This window comes from Zingiber officinale, chromosome 10A (assembly GCF_018446385.1).
Source record: "Zingiber officinale cultivar Zhangliang chromosome 10A, Zo_v1.1, whole genome shotgun sequence".
In the NCBI taxonomy this organism is placed as follows: Eukaryota; Viridiplantae; Streptophyta; class Magnoliopsida; order Zingiberales; family Zingiberaceae; genus Zingiber; species Zingiber officinale.
The window spans coordinates 44,711,833-44,723,786 of record NC_056004.1 but is presented as its reverse complement, the minus strand read 5'-3'; positions in this window follow the sequence as shown (position 1 = coordinate 44,723,786).

Genomic DNA, 11,954 nt, shown 5'->3' with positions numbered 1-11,954 from the left:
TACCCAAAATGCATGCATATTCATTTTTTATTGACCAAATCGAATTTCTTCCTCATTCTCTTTTTCTATAATAACCCTCTTCATTGTTGAGGAAAAAATATTCTGAGCCACTTTATTTGTTTCCTAAAAAATATCTAGTCTTCGTCGAAGAGTTCACTTTCGAGGGGGGTCAATGGGTTTCTCTCCCACGTGTCAATCTCTGTCTCAGAGGCTGTGATCGTCATGCAAAGTAGGTAACCAATAAATTTCTTTGATTCGCTCGTCCCAACATTCTCATCAATTCATCCATAAGTTAACATGGAGGAGATAAATCACGGGTAGCTACTAGCTATTAATGCAAATGGTCAAGACATGGGGGAGATTATACTCGGTCACGCCGAGTTTCGACCCCAAAACCTCATGTGGCAACACTCCATGTCTTAACCATCGCACCGCCCCGAGGGAACCCTTCGTAGTACTATAAAGGTCACATGAATTGTTGATATCATCTTTTTTATCGTCATAGTTCCCTTTATTATCAAAATGAACCATGAACAGCAACTAAATGAGTAGGAGATGTAGCAATTGACCCTCCTCAGGGCCCCCACCATCCCAACGCCCTTTTACACAATCATCGTGTCATCCAAGTGAGAAAAAAATGAGATGATTATCATCTAATCCTATGCTTAAATAGATGGTAGTAGTAATTCCTGTTTAAGCTAGTCGCATTAAATTTGATAAGTTAAAAATAATTAAATTTTGGATTTCATAAGTGATCCGGTGGTAAGACGGGACCCGTACGATAGGAAGTCAAAGTGGTCAACACCCAGGGTAGGCGGCCAATCGGGTGAGATATCTTCCAGAGCGGCAGGAAGAATAGCCGACTCGGCATCTCGACAGCTCGGCCTGGCGTCGAGTTTCCGACGCTCATAAGGCAAAGCGAGAAGAGGCAAAGGTCGAGCGGACATCCCGCTCGGCTAACCAGGAACGTAGCATCGACACGGCAGCTAAAGCTCCCTCGCTCGATAGGGCGGAGTCGGACATCAAATCAGCGGCCGAACGGACATCCGAATCGGTCTGACCTACCGAGAGGCCGTTAGCCAAGCGGTCCCTTCTCCCGGTCAGGGAAAGGTGCTAGCCGAGCGGTTCCTACGCTCGACCCGGTAAAGGACAAAGGGAGCAGTTGGAGATATCTTCCTAGGAACCAGTGCCGCCGACAAAAGGCATGGTCGGCAGCATGGTCATACAGAGAATCGTACGGGGGAAACTTCCACTGTTACGTCAGAGATATGCTCGTGCTATTAAAGCACGGCGCCCTGCACAATTTCTGACACATCCATTCCAGTTATGCTTTAAGGAGCGTGCACGTCTCGGGGAGCGTGCACATGCCTCTGGGGAGTATATAAAGACCCCCAAACTTCGACGGAAGTATGCTCACTTATTCACTGTAGCTACAGTTCTCATTTGTTCTTCGCTCTACTTCTTTCTGCCGGATATTTGACTTGAGCGTCAGAGGGTCATCGCTGGGGAACCCCTCCCCGGCTCGACACTGTGTTTGCAGGTTCACGGCGGCAAAGGATCTACGTCTTTAGAATCTTCGACTAGTCAACAGGAGCGTCACATCACCAGCGTCCATCGACTCAGCACTCGAACAAGATATAGCAGCACATTATATGTCGATTCGGAATTCTGTGTCGGCTCGCCTCCGACAATGGGAGACAGTTCGCCGGGCAACGTCTCAGAGAATGGTGCGAAGGCTACGGGATTCAGCAGACCTTCACTTCCGTGGCGTATCCCCAAAGTAATGGACAAGCTGAAGTCGCCAATCAGGAGATTCTGCGAATTCTTCGAGTTCAGCTCGACCACGTCGGGGGTAGTTGGGCCGACAAGCTTCTAGGCGTGCTATGGGTAATCCGCACGACCCCAAAGGAGGGGGCGGGAGTGACACCTTTTCACTTGGTTTATGGAGGTGAAGCGGTCGTCCTTGTTGAAGTTGGAATTGAGTCTGATCGTCTACAGCAGTATAACGAAGAGAACGTCGAGCGGAGACTCCTGGAGCTGGACTTGGTAGATGAAGCACGTGCCAAAGCAGCCGTTCGGCTGACGACCTACCAACAAAGGATGCGCCAAAACTACAACAGGTAGGTAATACCTAGATCTTTTCAGGTCGGGGACTTCGTATGGAAGAAGGTGAAGCCAGTCGAGAATGTCACCAAGCTAGAGGCTCCTTGGGTCGGACCCTTCAAGGTCGTGGGAAAGCTCCAGTCGGATGCTTATTACCTAGAAGACAAGAACGGGCGGAGGCTAGAGCGTCCATGGAGTGCAAACCACCTTCAACTGTACCGAGCTGGGTGAAAGGTACACTGATATAACTAATACCATGTAATCTTTGTTCTCTGCGTCCTTCGGTTACAGGATTAAAAGCTAAAGCAAAGGTTTATAAAGTTATCGCCGAGCGACCACTACCGTTGGAGCGACGACTATAAAAACCCTAAAGTCGGAGCAGCGACTATAAAAACCCCACCTTTAAGACCGTCGAGCGACGATGTTAAACCCTAGAGTCGGAGCGGCGATTATAAAAACCCCGCCTCGAAGATCGTCGAGCGGCGACGTTAAACCCTAGAGTCGGAGCGGCGACTATAAGAACCCCGCCTTACAGACCGTCGAGCGGTGACGTTAAACCCCGACCTTAGAAAATCGTCTAGCGTATACGTTAAAATTGAAGTTGAGCGGCAACTATAAATCCCAGAGGGATAATCCTAAACGAATATTTTAATAATAGCATGGGCGCCACAGCCGAGTGGGACTACGCATCCAAATACTTAGCAAGCAAACAACATATGAAAAGGGCGCAAAATGCTTTCATTAATAAACGCTGCCGAGCGGCAGGATTACAGTCAAGACTTACAAAAAAAACTCTACTGACCCCTTGCTCACTCAATATGTTCAAAGACCTCGTCGAGGATGGATTCAAGGAGTTGAACGCGGTTCACGTCTTTATCAGATAGGGCCTCGGAGACATGACCGTTCGTCTTCAACTGGCTGAGCGTCGCCTCGATTGCCAGCTCAAACGATCGGACGATCCAATCGGCCGCCTTCCCCATGAATTCGTCCGAGCGGAGATATTGTTGCTTCAGGACCGCGAAGTGACTCGGCTCGACCTCCTGGTAGGTCTTCAGAGCAGCACGCGAAGCCTCCAGTTCCTCTTTAAGGCGCTTCACTTGGCCTTGAAGTTCAGTCTCCTTTGCCGAACGGCTCTCCCGCTCGGCCGATAAGGAGTCCTTTGCTTTCTTCAAATCTTCGGCCAACTGTTGGGCTTCTTTGTTCTTTTCTTCCAGATCGGCGATGGCGCGTGTTTCCTTATAGTGGCCAGATCGAGTTTCTGGTCGTAAGTCTTCAATTAAGCCTCAATCTGACTCAACCTACTGGCATGCTCGGGCGATTTCTGCTGCTCCTCCGTCAGAAGTTGTTAGGCCCTCTCCAGCTCGGTTTTCAACCAAGCGGACGGTGGTCCCCGGGAGGAAGAGCCTTCTCCAGAAATTTTGAGCTTCTTCAGCTCATCTTCCACCTGTTGGTGCAACATCCCTCAGGTCAAGGTTGACCTGGTTGACCAAGCTGAGTCTTGGTTTGAGTTTAGATGTTTGACAATAAGATATTGATTGAAGAAGAGTCAAGTAGGTCAAGGGAGTGACCGGATACTTGACTGGGAAGTCCTAGTGAGTGAAGCTAGGCAGATGGAAAGTCCTAGTGAGTGAAGCTAGGCAGATGGAAAGTCCTAGTGAGTGAAGCTAGGCAGATGGAAAACCCTAGTGAGTGAAACTAGGTGAAAGTCCTGGTGAGTGAAGCCAGGCAAGGGAAAATTCAGATGGATCAAGGATGATCGGACATCTGGTGTTGGGAAGTCCAAGTAGGTCAAAGGATTGACTGGATACTTGGCATGAGGAAATCCAGATGGGTCAAGGTTGACCAGACATTGGTGGAAGTCAGGTCAAGGGAGTGACCGGATACTTGGCACGACTAGAAAAGTCCAAGTGGGTCAAAGGGATTGACCAGACACTTGGTGGGAAGTCCTAGCAGGTCAAAGGAGTGACCAGATGCTAGGCATGATGTACCAACGGGTCAAGGTTGACCGGGTGTTGGTTTGGTAGGCTTGGGACTTGGTTTTGGGCAAAAACCAAGTACTGGATCGATCAGTGGATCGATCCAGGAGCTGGATCGATCAGTGGATCGATCCAAGCCTTTCCTAGCGAACAGAGAGTCTCTGGATCGATCCAGATGTCCCAATCGATCAGTGGATCGATTGGGACGTGGCTGCTTCGCGCGATAAGCACTGGATCGATCCGTGGATCGATCCAGGCATTTTTCCAGAGCACAGAGGCGCTCTGGATCGATCCATGGATCGATCCAAAGCCTCCCCGATCGATTGGGAACATTTGAATCGATCGGGTTCCGACCGTTGGCGTCGATTTAAGCTGCAGGCGTGCGATGGCTGCGGCATCTCTTCTCCGATTCACTCCAGATCTTTCGCCAACTTCTCCACAGCGCTCTCAAAGATCAGATCGCCAGTTCTTGAAGGATCTTGGAAGCTTTCCAAGTCAAGAGGCGGATCAAAGGCAAGAAGAGAAGCTAGGGTTAGGGTTTTCTGTACTCATTGTAAGCTTTGCGCTTGTATTTAGTTTCCCTTTCCTTTCTTCTTGTACTAAGAGTCTTGTAGGGCTTCTCCGCCCTCGGTAGTTACCGAAAAGGAGTGTTTTCATAGTGGAGGGTGCGTGCGTGGTGTGGATCCTTGGATTAGTCACCTCTTGTGAGGTGGATACCAAGTAAACCAACCTTGTTAGCGTTGTGTGTTTGTTTCTGTTATTTTCCGCTGCATATCCTTGAAGAAACAAGCCACGCCGAGCGACCACCACCCCCCCACCCCTCTAGCTACTTTTGGTCCTAACAAGTGGTATCAGAGCGAGGCCGCTCTTCACCGGAATCATCGCCGGAAGGGTCAAGCATATCAAGAAAAGCTAGAGGGTGAAGAAGTTGGAGCAAATTCTTCAAGTTCAAGACTTTATCAAGCTCAACTTCAAGATGCAATTCCAAGATGGGCTTGGATTTGACACAAGGGTGGCTCCACCATACACTTCTACGAGTTTCGATTCTTGGAAATCAAGAATCGAAAATTTTCTTATGATGGAGATAGAGCAATGGTTTGCTCTAATGGAAGGCTTCAAGGCTCCAAGAAATTCAAAGGGCAAAGTTCTAAAGAAAAGCAAATGGAGCCCGGAGCAAGTCCAAAGGTGCGAGGCAAATGACAAAGTGACCAAGCTTTTGGTCAATTTATTGCCAAGCACCATCCTTTGCAAAATTGGAGAGTTTGAAGATGCAAAGGAGCTATGGAGCAAATTGGCCAAACTTCATGAAGAGATCCCCTCCACTGTACAAGATCATGAAGAATCCAGAGAGGGTGACTCTTTGGAGCAAGACCAAGAGGAGGACTCCGAGGTTGAGAGATGCTCAACCTCCGAAGAAGAGGAAATCCAAGAAGCTTCATCCTCAAGGGAATGCAACGAAGGGAACAAGGAGGGAGCATACTCCTTGTTTCATGTTCAAGATGATGAAGCCTCCACCTCTAGGATTGAGGGGAGCAATCCTGACGCCGGATAAAGACGAAGGAGAAGCTTCTACATCCGGGTCAAGTGAAGAAGAAGAAGATGGTGCCACCTCCGAAATTCAAAAAATAGCAAATGGAGGAGCAAGTGTCATCCCTACACAAGAAGGTATAAATGTTTCAATTAAAAATAAAAATCATATAATATGTTTTGAGTGTAGGGAAAGTGGGCACTACAAGAGCAAGTGTCCCAACTTGGCCAAGAAGAAGGGCAAGTGACGCAAAAGGGCAAGGAGAAGCCGAGGAGACCATTCCCGAACAAAGAAGAGCAAGGAGCATATCATATGCTTCTCTTGCAATCAAAAGGGCATTACCGAGTCAATGCCTCAAGGGAAGAAGATGGTCAAGGCTCAAGGAGGCATTAGTCAAGGGGGAGCCTCCAAGGTAAAGAAGAAGGTAACATTTATTGAGCCTACTCCTTTACATTATGGTAAAAAGCATGATAGTTCTAATTTTATCATTTTAATGCGATTTACCATAAGAATAGGAAGCATGAGGGCTTTAAGGAAAAGCATGTGGCCCTACATGCCAAAACTACTACACCTAAGGCTAGGAATGTAGGTAAAAGTCTAGGCAAGAACTCTAAGGATTGTAGCTACAAGCCTAGAAACAAAAATGCTCATGGACTTAATGGAAAACCAAAAACTAAGGACTTAGTGATGGAAAATCAAGTCTTGAGGTCAAGACTTGATAAAATGGAAAAGACCCTAAGAAGGATGGAAAATATCTTATTAGGCCAAAATGAGCATAGCCTAGGTCTAGAAGCACAAAGGTCATCCAATGGTCATAGAGGTTTGGGATACAAACCCAAAGCTAAAAAGGATATGCCTAGTTATCATAGGGTTCCATATAGCTATGGAACAAACCCTAAGTCTAGAGGTCAAGTCCAAGATACAAGGGAAGATATCCCTAGAAGTATATTTGCAACCAAAGTGACTAAGACTTCTAAGAAGTCTAAGAAAGTCACTAACAAGGTCACAAGAGAGGCTATCCCTAGAGTTGACCTAGAAAATGTGACCAAGGCTTCTAAGAAGCTCAACAAGGTTACTAGGAAGGTATCTAGGGAAGTTATCCCTAGTGAGTACCTAGAGCATCCAAGGAGCACCAATAGGTGTTGGGTTCCTAGGAGCATCTTCTCTACCCCATAGATGGGTTAGAGAGTGTCAACTCCGATTAGAAGGGTAGTTAACCCAACTTTGAGGAAATTGACACTCAGGAGCATTTTCAAGGTTTTGTTAACCTTTGAAAATGAAATGGAATTATTATTTACTCCTTGAAAGAGTAAAATGTGCCTAATGGTGGAAAATTGATTTTATCTTAAAAAGGCATAAATTGGGAAAACCTAGAGAAATACCAAGTTGGGATTTTGGTATTCTCTTATAAATTTTAAGGCACTCCGGACCTTGATTTATGTGATTACTCTTGAGGAAAAATGGAATATGCCAACATTTGAGGATAAGCTTAATTTCAATTGGCATAAATTAATCAAGAGAATTAGAAATGCCCATTTAGGTTTTGGCACTCTCTTGAAGCACTTTGGGCAATCTAGGGTTTAAGTTTTAGGATTAGCTAAGATTAACGATACTTAGATAGGTAATCTAGGTATATTTTATTTATGCTAAACCTTGCCATGATTGTTTGCTCATAATATGCCATGACATCATATTTTATCTTATTTGTATTTTGCATTCATGACTTATCATGAAAAATACAAAAATACCATGTCATGCCATACATACATCATGTAGTTATAGGAATCTTTCTTTTGAAAGCTATTTTATTTTGATGTATGTCATAACATTATCATGCATTATGTTTATTTCCTTGTAATTAAGGACAAATGACATTTAACAACAATTATTGACAAATGACATCCTAGGTGGATGTCTAATATCTCTAGAATGCCTAGATAGATATGCATGATCCCTAGATTAGGGCAAAACCAAAATCTACATCTCACAAAGACTATAAGGTGACTTGTATGTGCTTTAGTGCACATTAGATACAAGTGAGATGTTAGGATGATGAACAAAGCTCAAGATGTTGATTTAGTGCATTCTTTTGAGTTTTTAAGTTCATTAAAACACATAGTTATGTGTTTTCCCATCATTGGGAAAGCTAATGTACAAGTCATGTGCATTATGCCCAAGGAACATGATGGGATATTGGTTTTGAAAATGTTTTTAAAATGTTTTTGGAAAACTTTGGTGAAGGCTATCTTTTGATAGTAATCACCATTGAATAGTTAGACACAAACTTGAAGAAAACGCTAAAGTTTTTGCAAGTTTTCAAGTTTGTGTCAATCTTTGAAAATATAAAGTATTTTCATAGAAAGCTATTTTTCCATGATTAAGTATGCCCTAAATAATGTCTACACGAAATTTCATGATTTTTGGATTTTTGTAGAATTTTATAGGGGTTTCTGAAGTTGACTGAAATGGAATTTCAGCAACTATCAGAACTCCGATCGATCCAAGTGGTATCGATTGGAGTGCCTGAATCGATCCGTGGATCGATTCAGAAGGCAACTCTTGCGAGCAGAAGCTCGCTGGATCGATCAGCCGATCGATCCACACATCCTGAATCGATCAGTGGATCGATTCAAATAGGTTGAATCGATTGGAACCCAACTCCAATCGATCCAGGACGCTGATTTTGGCTGGGAATGTCTGATTTCAGCACTCTAAACCTATTTTAGTCTAGGTAACCATTCCAAACCCTTAAAATATATTTGTATACATAAAAAGGGTGTTTTCGTGTTGAAAACAAGGATGGAATGGTTAAGGAAGACTTCATTGAAGTTAAGGTTGAGGTTTGTTTCAAATTTTGAACATTTGAACCTCAAAACTTCAAAATCTGGGTTTCCTAAAGGTTTAGGGATTCCAAGTCATTGTTGGTGCAATGACAGAAGTTACCACCATGTCTTTAGGGGGAGGGACTCTTTAAAGGCATGAAAATTATTTTTCATGAAGCTTGGAAGGTGGTTAACCTTCTTTAAAGAAAATGCTCATGGACGAGCTTTTGAACTTGAAATGGGGAGTGGATATCCTCATTATTTCAAGTGGAAACTCAAGTGGTTAGAAAATGCTCAAGGTTGGGTATTTGTCTACATTGAGGGAGAAGTTAAGGATAAATGAAGGGTATGGGACCTTCATTGTCGTGTTGATCACAACGAGCAATGTTGTGAACAACGATGAGCAACTCTTCAGGGGGAGAGTTGTCAACAAATGGATTTGTTGATGTATACCCAAAATTGGGGCATGGGTTGATGTGTGCCCAAAGATGGGTTGATGTGTTTTATCAGTAGGGGGTTTGATGTGTGCCAATAGGGGGAGAATGAAAGGACTTGTGAATGGGAGTAAGTTAGGCTTTCATTACCTAGAGGGAGTTTGCCCTCTTAGGGGGAGAATGAAGAGTCTAACTTATGTGTTCATTACCTAGTGGCATGAAGAATGAGGCTATGGGATTAGCTTAACTTACATGTGGTATTGTAAGTGTTATTGTGGTATTGTCAAACATCAAAAAGGGGGAGATTGTTGGTGCAACATCCCTCAGGTCAAGGTTGACCTGGTTGACCAAGCTGAGTCTTGGTTTGAGTTTAGATGTTTGACAATAAGATATTGATTGAAGAAGAGTCAAGTAGGTCAAGGGAGTGACCGGATACTTGACTGGAAAGTCCTAGTGAGTGAAGCTAGGCAGATGGAAAGTCCTAGTGAGTGAAGCTAGGCAGATGGAAAGTCCTAGTGAGTGAAGCTAGGCAGATGGAAAACCCTAGTGAGTGAAACTAGGTGAAAGTCCTGGTGAGTGAAGCCAGGCAAGGGAAAATTCAGATGGATCAAGGATGATCGGACATCTGGTGTTGGGAAGTCCAAGTAGGTCAAAGGATTGACTGGATACTTGGCATGAGGAAATCCAGATGGGTCAAGGTTGACCAGACATCTGGTGGAAGTCCAAGTAGGTCAAGGGAGTGACCGGATACTTGGCACGACTAGAAAAGTCCAAGTGGGTCAAAGGGATTGACCAGACACTTGGTGGGAAGTCCTAGCAGGTCAAAGGAGTGACCAGATGCTAGGCATGATGTACCAACGGGTCAAGGTTGACCGGGTGTTGGTTTGGTAGGCTTGGGACTTGGTTTTGGGCAAAAACCAAGTACTGGATCGATCCAAGCCTTTCCTAGCGAACAGAGAGCCTCTGGATCGATCCGTGGATCGATTCAGATGTCCCAATCGATCGGTGGATCGATTGGGGCGCGAGCCAAGAGCTGGATCGATCCGTGGATCGATCCAGCGTTCCAGCGAGGCATGGATCGATCCATGGATCGATCCAAAGCCTCCCCGATCGATTGGGAACATTTGAATCGATCGGATTCCGACCGTTGGCGTCGATTTAAGCTGCAGGTGTGCGATGGCTGCGGCATCTCTTCTCCGATTCACTCCAGATCTTTCGCCAACTTCTCCACAGCGCTCTCAAAGATCAGATCGCCAGTTCTTGAAGGATCTTGGAAGCTTTCCAAGTCAAGAGGCGGATCAAAGGCAAGAAGAGAAGCTAGGGTTAGGGTTTTCTGTACTCATTGTAAGCTTTGCGCTTGTATTTAGTTTCCCTTTCCTTTCTTCTTGTACTGAGAGTCTTGTAGGGCTTCTCCGCCCTCGGTAGTTACCGAAAAGGAGTGTTTTCATAGTGGAGGGTGCGTGCGTGGTGTGGATCCTTGGATTAGTCACCTCTTGTGAGGTGGATACCAAGTAAACTAACCTTGTTAGCGTTGTGTGTTTGTTTCTGTTATTTTCCGCTGCATATCCGTGAAGAAACAAGCCACGCCGAGCGACGAGCACGCGACGAGCTATTCACCCCCCCTCTAGCTACTTTTGGTCCTAACACCACCTGTGCCAACCGCTGGCACATGGCGATACTCTCCACCCAGTGCTGCAAACAAATATTAGTGACGATCAGAGATAATTTATGAAGTGATAGCTGAGAGAACTAACCCCGGTGGACATCTCCAGATGACTGTCGGCCAGCGCACCCGGGGACTTTATGGCTGCTCGCGCCCTCGCCTCCTCCCAGACGCGGTCAAGCCGACCCCAGATGTAGACTTGATGTTGAGGAGAGTTGGGCTGGTCGCCCGATGCGCGAAGATCCTCGGTCGGGAGACGAAGGGTGGCGGTGATGAATCGTCTCCCGCATAGCGCCGATTGGGCAGAGGCAGACAGACCGGAAGATTGGGCAGGATGAACTGGATGAATGGTTGAGCGGGTTATCTTCCGCCCGACCGTAGGAAGGGAGGTGAGTGGCTGAACGGAGAGCGGCTCTTGTAGCTCAGCCACGGACGACATCCAATCGGAGGAAGTAGCCTCCATTGTTACGGGGGTTGGGGACGGGGCGCCTCCCTCCGCAGAAGCTTGAATGGCTGAAGTAGCAGATCGGGACGGCGCCTCCGTTCGGTGCCTCTTGCGGGAGAGCGGTACCTCGTCACTCGAGGACCCCGATCCCTCAGCAGGAATGACAGGTGGCACGCCACGAACTGAGCCTGGTTCGGTTGCCGCTCCCACGCTGGGCGTCCGTTCGGCGGTCCCATCGCCCGCAGTTATATTTTCTCTAGCTGTTGTGTTTTCCCCAGCCATACCCTCTTGCGAGCCGACCAGGGTCAAACCGAGCCGCTCCATCTCCTTGGCAGCAGCTGCCTCTATCTCAGCCTGCTTAGCCTTCATTATACCCGCTGCTCGGGCACGCATCATGATGTCGGCTGCAAGAGAAGAATAGAATTAGTTAGACTCAAAGGAAGAAAATTAAGAAATTTCATACCTAGGCTGCTCAGGAGCTTCACTCGGCTCGAACTCAGCCCGAAGATGTACATTAATTACGCCCTCTGGTAGCAATTTGTGAACGTTGAACTTCAGCCCGGCCAACATATTAGCGACGTGGAGGTAATCTGGCTGAGTCTTATACCTCTTCAGCTCGGGCGGAGGTGGTAGGGTGGTCTGCCATTGAGTACGAAAGTATGGCCGCTCAGGGAGTCTCAAATAAAAAAAGTACTCCTTCCAGTGTTTGTTGGAGGAGGGCATCTTGTCAAAGAAGACTAGGCCGATGCGGGATTAAAATAAGTAAGTGCCCAGCTCAGATTGTTTCGGGTAGTAGAAGTAATGGAAGACCCGAGGAGTCAGCGGGATGTTGTGCACTTTAAATAGCACGATTACATCACATAACAAGCGAAAGGAATTGGGGACGAGCTGGGCGAGCGAGATTCAAAAAAAAAATACAAACTTTGGTTATGAATGGATGGATGGGAAACCGAAGACCGGCCACGAACTGGTCTTGAAAGAAA